The sequence below is a fragment of the Crocodylus siamensis genome, unplaced genomic scaffold, assembly GCF_052110815.1.
Source record: "Crocodylus siamensis isolate JL-2025a unplaced genomic scaffold, ASM5211081v1 HiC_scaffold_241, whole genome shotgun sequence".
Classification (NCBI taxonomy): domain Eukaryota; kingdom Metazoa; phylum Chordata; order Crocodylia; family Crocodylidae; genus Crocodylus; species Crocodylus siamensis.
Genome location: NW_028324651.1, coordinates 30,313 through 38,860, shown reverse-complemented (window position 1 = coordinate 38,860; position 8,548 = coordinate 30,313).

Sequence of the window (8,548 nt, the reverse complement as noted above, 5' to 3'; positions counted from 1 at the left end):
TGCCTGAGTGAGTGGCGGAGGCAGCAACTGCCAGCTCCTGCCACACACTTCCCCCTGCTCCCAGAGCACCAAAAAAACCCCCCAAAAACCCCAAACACAGCAGATTCAGGACCTAGGGCACCCAAAGGCCATTAGGGAATTAGACCCCCCAGAGCCATGAAAGTGTCTGGAGCACATCACTCCTTGTCTTCTGCCTTGCTACTCAGCCTGTCCCCCAGCATTTCCCCCCAGTCCCCCGGTCTCCTCCTCAATGTCAGACCCCAGGGGCTGGCACCAGAACCCAGAACTTTGCCTCCCCCCTCTGTCTGCTCTTGTGCCAGGACCAGGAGTAAAAAACTCCAGGATGCCAGATATGGGGACTTCACCTGTTGGCTTACCACTGCCTCCTCAGGACATTGCTGTGTGTTTCTGGGTGATATGGCTGTGGGATCAGGTGAACTATGCAGCTGACTTCAGCCTGAAACCCTTGCCTGCACTCCCAAGTTAAGCTGCTCATTGCTGGCACCACCCCCAGAGCTGTTAGATAGGGGCCAGGTTGATGAAAGCAAAGGGAGAAAAGGCCTGGAGAATCCAAACACTTGTGCCCTGTGGTCTCAGTGCCTGCATCTAGGAGTGCTTTGCCCTGACCTCACTCCACTCTCAGGTGCATCTGCTGGAAGCACCAGGAATGAGACCCAGGAACTACTTTGAAACATGGGCCTGTAACCAGCCTGTAACCCCTTCATGCTGATATCACAGGGGAAGATGCAGGGAATTCAGAGATGTGAGGGTCAGGGCCAGTTCAGGACCTGGCCACAGCCATGTCAGACACCAGCTGGACATGCACTTGGCACTCCAGGATGCTCACTGCACACTAGAGTTCAGGGCTCTTCCCTCAGGACCTTTTACCTTGAGGCACTGAATTACAGAGTCATAGAAAATGAAGGTTGGAAGGGACTTCACAAGGTCATCTAGTCCAGCCCCCTGTCCGAAGCAAGACCGTCCCCAACTAGATCATCCCAGCCAAGCATGGAGATTCTACCTCTTTGCGTAACCAGTTCCAGTGCTTTACCACCCTCCTAGTGAAAGGGTTTTTTTTCCCCTAATATCCAACCTAAACCTCCTTTGCTGCAACTTGAAACCATTGCTACTTGTTTTGTCATCTGCCATCACTGAGATGAGTCTAGCTCTATCCTTAACAGGCACACAGTGGCACAGATTGGGGAGGGGTTGCTCACAAAGGGGAAGCAGGTTCTGCACAGCTCCTGCCCTGCACTGACACCCAGCTCAGCAGCAACCAAAGGCAAGAGCTGAGCCAAGCCCAGGCCCCAAACCCCAGAGCCTTGCCTGTCCCTCCAGCACTGCTGTACTCTGACTCCAGTTCCTTGAGCTCAGGCCCCACCACGGTCATGCCAAACCCCTGGGAAAGGGCTGGAAAGGGATATTCCCCTGGAGCCGGGGTCCAAGAGCTTGCAAACACTAGCCCCAAGACACTCAGCACCAACACCGACAATCTAGATGCCACAAACCTCAACTGGGATGGCCCCTACATACCACTACCTATTCTGACGTACCATCACTTGCCTCTCCAGCTCCACCTGGGCAACAGGATCAGTCCCAGCTTCTCCCCAAGACCACAGGGAACAGCATATTGTCTTCACCCATGGCAAATTTGCTTTCCACAACCACCTCCAAACTATGAACACAACTGTGGGGACTAAGCTGTCTCCAATGTCCCAACCTCTGCATGAGCTGCCTGGGAGAGGGACTGGAAGGAAACTACACCCCTAGCCCTGCACAGCTCTTGCATCATGAAGAGGATGTTGGAATCATCTGGACTGAAACCCTGCACTTACCTGCTGACTTCCAGCTCAGGCTCACCAGCTACCGCCTTGTAGCACAGTCCTTCTGCAATGCTCCTACAGTATTGTAGTGACTCTAGACACCACGGGCACATCTCAGATGGTCTCTACATACATCCCCTGGAATTGCGCTGGTGGAGACAGCAGCAGCCACTGGCCCACACACACCAAGGCAGATGACCACCCCAGCTAGAACAAACCCCCACAGGCCATGGAGGGGTACAGACCAGATTGGGCCTCTTCCAGTCCTCTGGCACCACACCAGAGCACCATTTGTCCATGTCAAAGTTAAACCTCATCTGGTTCCAATCCGCCCCACTTGCCAGCCTGTCTAGGTCTGCCTGTATCAACAGTCTATCTTCAAGCATGACCACACTTCCCCATAACTTGGTGTTGTATGTGAACTTGGCCAGTGAGCATTTCACCCCCATATCCAAATCATTGATGAAGATGTTAAAAGCACTGGACCAAGCATCGACCCCTGAGGGACACCACTGGCCACTTCTTGCCAGCATGACAGAGATCCATTCTGTAGAGCTCTCTGGGTCCTACCCCATAGCCAGTTTCCTACTCACTTGACTGTCTCACAGTTAAGCCCACAATCTTTCAATTTTCTCATGAAGACATCCGGGGATAGCAGAACAAATGTTTTTTGGAAGTCAAGGTGTACAATGTCAACCTCCTCTCTCTCATCCAGGTGGCAAATAACCAACCTCATCTCCTTTTCTGATTAGGTAAGACCAGACCTGCCCATGATGAAGCCATGCTGGCTGTCATTCAGGCTTGCAGAAGGTAGGATTGTATCAAATATAGACACTTTGATTAATTTTCCAGGATTTTCCCTGGGATAGAATTTAGATTAATTGACCTATAGTTACCTGAGTCCTCCCTCCTACCCTTCCTGAAAATGGGCATAACATTGGCCCTCTTCCAGTCCTCAGGGACCTCTTTGGAGTGCCACAAGTTTTGGAAAAGCTTCACCAGGGGGCTGCAATGATTTCAGCCAGCTCCTTCAGCACCCTTGGATGAAGTTCATCCAGGCCTGCTGACTTATATGTCAATTTTTGTACACACCAGTTGTACAGCAATAGTAGGAAGGCGGTCATTCCTACTCTGCTGCTTCTGTAGTCTATCTGGCATGTTTTTCCCTTTGGCCCTGTGAAAGGGAAAAGCAAATTAGTCATTCAGGAGCTCAGGGTTTTTTTGAGCACTGGTAACCAGCTGTCCCAAGTTGTTGAGCAGTGTCCCCACACTCCAATTTCTTTTGTTCCTGTTCCCTACATACCTGAAAAAGGACTTCTTGTTGTCCTTGTTTCCCATTGCTAATTTTAGTTCAGCTGCCACCATAACCCTTCTAATCTGCTCGCTAGAAGTGAAGGCCATTGATATACAGTCCTTCTTAGGGCATGCCTCAAGCTTCCATTATTTGTACCCCTCTTTTTTCTTTCTTAAGAGGACCAAGATCTCCCTGTTTACCCAAGAGGGCTTCTCACCCCATTTGCTGTCCTTCCTCCATGAGGGAATGGACTTCCTTTACACTTCAAGGATCACATCCTTAAGAAATGACCACTGTTCATGTACTCCTTTTGCCTTTGGTCTCTGGCCCCACAGAACTTTCCCTACTAGTGACCTGAGCTTGTTAAAATTTGAATTTTTGAAGTCTAAAACTTCAATTCTGCTCTCTAGTTTGTCTGCCTTGTGACAGACAGTAAATGTGATTGTTTCATGGTTGCTGTTGCCTAGGCTGCCCTCTATGTTTAAGTTGGTCACCAGGTTATCTTTTTTGGCCAGGACCAAGTTTAGAAGAGCATTACCTCTGGTTGGCCCTTGCACCTCCTGAATCAAGGAAAGCTCTTTAATGCAGGTCAGAACGTGACTGATCGAACTTGGCTGAGTGTCACGAGCAACTGGTGCTACCTTAGTCGGGGGAGAGCACATGCCCCCCACCCCAGCGACCAGTCACCAAACGGAGGTGGGGGGGCTCCCCATGCGGCCAATCTCACTGACCAGGAAGTGGCCACAGAGCTCCTGGAAGTGGCCATGGCACTTCGTCTGGTACTCCCACTCCCTGGCTGACTCTGGCTGGCCTAAGTGGGGAACACAGCCTGTCACTACTGCCGCGTGTTCGTCCCAAGAGATATCCAGGTAATTGAAGTGACCCAGGATGACCACGTCCCAGGCATCCACAGCCTCTGTCAGTTCTCAGGCAAACTGTAGATCACGTTCCTGCCCTTGTTTTGGTGGTCTGTATTACATACCTACAGCTGGGTCTCTCGCCACTCCCCCTCACTGCACAGTTTGACCCAGAGAGTTTTGAGCTGTTCTTCTTTGGAACCACTCTCAGCCTCCAAGGAGGTGTACTGATCCTTCACATACAGAGCTACACCTCCACTTTTGTTCCCTAATTGGTCCCTTCTATTCAGGGCATGGCCTTTTATGGCTATGCTCCAATCATGTGAGGAGTCCCACCAGGTCTTCATAATCCCTAGTAGATCATAATCCCCACTGGACAGTAGGAAGGCTAGTTCCTCCTGCTCATTCCCCATGCTCCTGGCATTAGTGTATAGGCACCTGAATCTTCCTACTGAGGCCCTCAACTTCCTGTCACACTGATGGAAAACTGCCCTCTCAGCTCCCATGGCAGTGCCTCTACTAGTGTCTCTATCTACAGAGCTTTCTTCTATGTCAGTCCCCAGGTATGCTCCAGTCAGTGTTTCCCCATCCCCCAGCAATCTTAGTTTAAAGCCCTATCTTAGCTCCCTAATTAACCCTTTCAACCCAGCTCCCTCTTAACTGTTCAGTCCCATTCAGAGCATGGAAGGGGCGAGTCAGGTCTATTCATAGGAAGGTGAAAGTTGTCCCCTTGGTCTCTCAAGGGCCATGTGCCCCCTCTTCAAATACTTCCAGAGCCAGGTTCCTGCAGCTGAACTGCCACCCCCACACCATCCAGCTCTGAAGGGAGACAGTGTCCCCCAGCTCATCAGGGCCTGTGCAGTCAGGATGTCGAGAGAGACTCAGTGTCCTGCCACCTTCCTGCTGCACCTGGAACATGGGAGCAGAGACAGAACCAGGGAGGTTCCTGCCCCCTTGATTGACCCTGGAGAGGCTCAGGCTTAGATAGGCAGAATCCTCCACCAGGGGGCAGCACCTGCCCCACCCATGCATAATCTCCTGCCATAGAGAAGCAGCTCCTTCCCCCTCCCCCAGACACACAGACCCATCTCCTTCCCACCAGCAGGAGGCAGCTTCACACCCCCAGTGTGCCTGTCAGGCCCCTAAACTCCCCATCTGCTGCTTTCCCCATAAGGGTCTTGGCCCTGACCTTGGCTGGCCCTTGCCACAACACAGAGCAAGAACACAGACACAGACACCCCTGAGCCTTTTTCATGAGGACTGGGATGCATAACTCCCAAGCAGCCCAGCTGGACATTGCTGCACTCTCTAATGAATCCTATGAGCACACTTGTGCCTTTATTGAGGATCCCTCCACACCAGACATCTTCCCTCATCACTGCATCAGCTTCCTTCCAATGAGGAAAAATCTTCACTCATTTCCCTCCCTGAGGAGATGCTGATGCATGGGAACAGCAGTGGGGGGGGGGGAAAAAAAAAAAAACACACTCTTTGCAAGGACCCTCAGCTTATCTCAGAACCCCCCAGCCCTGCAGCTCCTGCCCCCCGCCCCAGTCCTGCAGCTCCTGGGCCCTCAGATCATCTGTACTTAAACATGCAGAGGACAGTGAGGTGAGATTGGCTCTGCAAGCCTCTAGCACACTGGGAGGACCAAGCCAAGCTCACACTTTGCAGTAGCACCTACAGGATGGAGAAAGGAAGTCCCAAGGTCAGAAGGGACTGAGGTGTTGAGGAGGTCAAGGGTCACAGGAATCCACCAAGATTTAGGAGCCCGAGTCTCTGCTGCAGAGGCAGCTCCTTCACATGCCAGCACCCAGGAATGGACTCCCATGGGCAGCAAAATCCTTGCAGTCCAGGAGAAAGTCCCAGCTCAGTCTGGCCACCAAAAGTTCCCCATGGAAACTGCATCGTACAGCCCATCCTACACTGGATCCAACTGAAGCAGGAAACCTCTGACCGTGGGCCATGTCCAGGCTTGTGCCTTTGGCCACAGTACTTGGTACAGGGTGACAGCGAGAGCAGAGAGATAAAGAGAGATGGCGTAGGCAGGGAGATGGACAGAACCTGCCCCCTGTTATTTCTCAGCCCTGTGTTCTTGGGGAACCCTGACACAGGACGCAGCCTGTCTGACTGCAAAGATCCCCCCCGCTTAAACAAGACTGATTAAGATGCAGTGGGAGACGCACCTAAAACCCTCCAGATAAGGGTGACAAGAGTGAAACAACTGCCCTAGGTCTCTTTTGCATCCAAGATGAAACCAGATGACAACTCATTTACGTGGTAGATGGAGAACAGAACATCCGCAGAGACCGCAGTGAATTCTGGGATCAGAGAAGCAGAGGAGCACTGCATGATGGGAAATCTATGCTCCAAATGCTAATCAAGCCACATTTACACACATCCAGCTCAGCATTTATCAGACCAGTTCTAATCTGGATTTACAAAGGACTCCCCCCCGCCTCAGTTGAATAGGCATCTCAGGCCGTACATTCCCCGGTCCCACTATGGGAGTCCTACTTAAACTTGATTGACTAAAACTCAGTTGCCAGGTTAGAGAATGCTGAGGCAAGACACCATGACAGAGGGGCAACATTTGAACAATGGGAAAGGGCTCATCACAGTGTCCAGCCCATTGGAGCCCTGACCACAAGTGTTGTCATACTTTTCCCGAGACAACTGGTGGAAGTCGTCTCCACAAAAGGTTATGAACACACCAATAATTGCCTTAAGTCTGTTAAAAGACTATAGTAAGACCTGGAAAAGTTATGCTAAGCTGAGGCTTGTTCACAAGTGAAAATCCCAAACCCTGATGCTGCAAGCTATCTCTTGTTTCTGAAGAAACCAGGAGATATCCCATCAGTATAGCTGCTATCCACAGGAATTTCAAGCTGGCTCCCAATTGTCTGTTTACTCCCTAACCTTATTTGTTGCCCGATTATCAGTCAGTTTCTTCAGATGTTCCAAACCAGATAACCCCTTGTCAAGAGAAAAGACAGTAATTTACACTATTGAGAATGCTTGCAAGAAGCTGAACTGAGGGTATAAAAATCTGTAAAAAGCAGCAGTGTGTGTGTTTCAAGAGGAGAAGTCTCTCACACACCACCTGCTGTTGTTCTTGGGATGCTGGAAGAACAGATCGTCTCCCTTCAAGGATTGTGCTGAGAACGTTACCTGTTACTTTGCAACCCAAGTGCCTTGGACTGGTGAGATCCCAGCACTCGCTCTCTCTCTCTGTTCTCTTTTCTCTCCCTAGGCATAAATTTCTGAACCTGAACTGTATTACTTAAGCTTGAGCTAAGTTTCCCCAAATACTTAGTGAAACCAGTGTTATACTATAATTGTTTGTGTTTGTTTTTCCTTTGCATGCCTGTTACTACTAGTGCCATTATATATTTCATATACTTAGCAATAAATAACTTTTATAGTCGAACTGGTAGTAACTGGGTATATTTTCCTTCTCTACTTCTCCTTTCCCAATTGCTCTGGAGCATTGCGTCTTTTACCTAAGCTAAAGATCCCTGTGGAGCCCAAAAATACTGTGGGGTCTGCTCATCAAGAGGCTAAAGACTGGGACGTGCTGAGTTTGAAACACATAAGGGGATCAGCTTGTACAGGCTGATTGACCCAGTTTGGCTCAGATGTGCCCTAATGAACTGACAGCTGGCCCATGAGGGCGTCATCTGGACACCCAGCTGGATTCAGAGATATTCTGTTCACCTGTGTGCTTGTGTCTGACTGTAGTTTATCATTGCTCTGATGAACTGATCCTTGGCATACGAAGGGGTCAGCCTGTCCATGCTGACCAACCCGGCTGGGTCAGGCAAGTGAGCGAGCGAGCGAGTGGTCAGGGACCAGCTAGTGTCTCCTAAAGGAGGATGCAAATGGGAGATGCAAATAGGGCTGCCACCTCCCTCTTAACAATAGTCTCCCTCAGCACCAGGCTGCACCCCAGGACCCTGGGCAAGACCAGCCAGTCCTCAGAGATCTCCTTCTGCCAACCTCACAGGGAAACATGGTGCTGCGGCTCCAATTACTTCTCATTGCAGCAGCACTGGAAGGTATTTCCTGCCCCACACCTCTCCCATCCTCCAGCCTGGAGTCTTGATGTGGAGTCTCATGTTGCTAAATAGCCCTTGGTCTTGGGCTAACACAGGGCCCTGGACAAGGCTTTCAGTGTCACTAGGATCCAGGTTACACCCTTGTCAATTCTCGTTTGCTCCTTTATGGTTTGGGCTTGTGTGTTAATCAAACTCTACATTTTCTTCCCCCAGGTGCCCTCTCCCAGGTGACTCTGACCCAGTCAGGGGCAGCTGTGAAGAAGCCCAGAGGGTCCCACACGCTGCAGTGTGTCACCAGTGGGTTTACCCTCAGCAGCACTGGTATGTACTAGATCAGGCAGGCACCTGGGAAGGCACTGGAGTGGATAGCCTATTTTTACAGCTCCACCTTCTACCTACAAATGAGCAACCTGAAAGCTGAGGACATGGCCATGTATTACCATGCAAGAGGCACAGTAAGGGGATGTGAAAGGGAGCTCAAACAAGAACCCCTTGTTGCAATGGCAGAAGATGGAT